The sequence below is a fragment of the Priapulus caudatus genome, unplaced genomic scaffold (assembly GCF_000485595.1).
Source record: "Priapulus caudatus unplaced genomic scaffold, Priapulus_caudatus-5.0.1 Scaffold452, whole genome shotgun sequence".
Taxonomy (NCBI): domain Eukaryota; kingdom Metazoa; phylum Priapulida; class Priapulimorpha; order Priapulimorphida; family Priapulidae; genus Priapulus; species Priapulus caudatus.
In genome coordinates, this window is record NW_014577513.1 from 134,781 (window position 1) to 137,280 (window position 2,500).

Genomic DNA, 2,500 nt, shown 5'->3' on the forward strand with positions numbered 1-2,500 from the left:
ACAGAGACAAACAGAGAGAGAAAGAGAGAGAGAGAGAGAGAGAGAGAGAGAGAGAGAGAGAGAGAGAGAGAAGAATGCATAATTTCGCCTCATGCTCTATATTTTGCGCAAATCCGATATTCCCCCTTGGAAACTGAGAACTTACTGAAAATAGCCAAAACGCATGCACAAGCGGAGTTTACTGGATGCCCCAGTTAGAGATGCCGAGGGAAGCAGTATTTCGCAGAAATTTTCCTAGAGAGCCGCAATTTTCCTAATCGCTAATGCTATTAATCAGGCAGTAACTGTTGCGCATTACCCTTTCTCGGGTTAAAAACTAGCAGCGCGCAAGTACACTGTCTATTCGTCACGATTGTTGGCTGAGGCCATCAACGCCAAGCCAGCCGTGAGGTCCGTCTAGAAACCAGGTAATGGTATGGCACCCGATATGCGATTACGTGAGAAAATAGCGTCGTTTCGCGAGCAATAGCGTGAAAACGGGCCTCGACGGCAGCGATGCACGGTGACCCACGACTTCGATTTCTCGCGCACGTCAGCGCCTTCGCTCGGCCACTTATCTAATGGTCGCAGAAGCTACGCGACGGGCGAACGAATAGTGCATGTGTGTGTGTGTGTGTGTGTGTGTGTGTGTGTGTGTGTGTATGTGTGCGTATGTGTGCGTGCGTGCGTGTGCGCGCGCGTGTGTGTAGAGCAGCCATTTCTGCTTTCCCTGCGAGCTGCTCCGTTTTGCCGCCGCGCGCTATGATTACATCGTTTGATATTATCAAGAGTGGATAATAGAGACACTATTATCCACTCTTGATATTATCAGGAGTAGATAATAGGGAGTGTTAGGTTAGTTCCCTATTTATGAGTTCCCTATTTAACCTTATTCCTTAGGTTAGTTAATAGGTAGTTCCCTATTATCTACTCCTGATATTATCAAGAGCGTATAAAGAAGGAACCTTCTTTATACGCTCTTGATATTATCGCAGATTAAACGCTTTATGTCGCGTGGCGGGAAATTCCTAACACATGTTCGCGGCGCCAGGAAAGTCCGACCTGAGATGACACGTGCGATACGCACTATCATACGAACCCGAGCCTAGCTCCACCGATGTAACCCATTCACTCCCGCTACAGTGCGAGTAGAGATAACCCGAACCCACCTGTAACGACAACTAAGCCGAACTTCCTCCTACTATAGCCGGCGTACGATTAGCTCTACAGATGAAGCCCCTTCGCTCCCGCTACAGAAGCAGAGGGTATTTCCTTCCGCGTTCCCTCTCTGTAGGAAGGGGAACGAAGGAAGCGAAGGGGCTACACCGGTAGGACTAATTAAGGTATGATGTGAAGTCCCATATAATATACAATCCTATTCGTATACGATACTAAACGTATCGTGAAGTAATGACTTCTAGAGGATGTTATCGGGATTATCGGAGTTATGAGAAATACACCCGATATACCCGAGCTCCTGTAATTATATATTTCTCCCTACTGAACTAATACTGGCTTCATGTTATCCAGGAGACTGGCGGAGTTATCGAAATTGTATATTAATTGCTATTGTATATATATCAAGAGTGCATAATAGAGATTTAATCTATACAGATAAATCTCTATTATGGACTCTTGATATATATATATATATATACATAATACATAAGGAGTAAATAATCTCAAATTGAGTAATTCAATAAATCACTATAAATAAATATACTATAAGCCTATAATCACATCTCTAACTGTAAACCTCACCATGCATATACCCCTAATTATAACTCTAATCGTAATTAACCCTTACTATAATCATGATCCTAGCTCTAACGATAACCCTTACTATAACCATTATTATCAGGGATTAATAATCACAAATGACAATTTGACATTACCTCTGCCATGATCCTAGCTCCAACTGTAACCCTGACTATAACCGTGATCACAGGCACTTGAAGCGTTTCAATAAAATATAATGCTAACTAAATACGAATGTTTCTATAGCCTATAGGCCTACTCTCTTTCACCTATTATTGCCAACAGTTTCCTGTAAATTCCGTCCAAATCCTACGTCCAACGTACGCTGCCGGATGCCACTGCTCTCGCGGCGCGACTGTTGCACGCTTACACTAATATATATAGTAACTAACTATAATTTAAGTTAATTTAAGTTAATTTAAGTTAATTTAAGTAACTAACTATAATTATACTACTATATATATTAACAGTCACTGTGCACAGTGAGCAATGGCGGCGTTAGTGTGTGTGCATAGAGCATTTACACGGAATTGACAGGAATCTGTCGGCAATAATAGGTGAAACTGAAAGAGAGTATAGAAACATTAAGAATTTTGTAGTACTAGTATTACTATTAGATTTCGTATTTATTTAGCATTATATTTTATTGAAACGTTTCAAGTGCCTGTGACCGTGATCCTAGCACTAACCGTAACCGTTAATATAACCCCCTCCTCGCATCACTTACGTGCGAAGGTTCCAGACTAAGATGAAAACCCGGGTC

The 2,500-nt window shown here is 42.0% G+C and overlaps 1 protein-coding gene across 1 annotated transcript in view; it reads right to left on the reverse strand.

The window, feature by feature from the left end:
- Window positions 1-2,500, reverse strand: part of LOC106810557 (homeobox protein MOX-2-like) — a 10,108-nt gene that overhangs the window by 6,760 nt on the left and 848 nt on the right. The gene's annotated exons all lie outside the window — the stretch shown is intronic.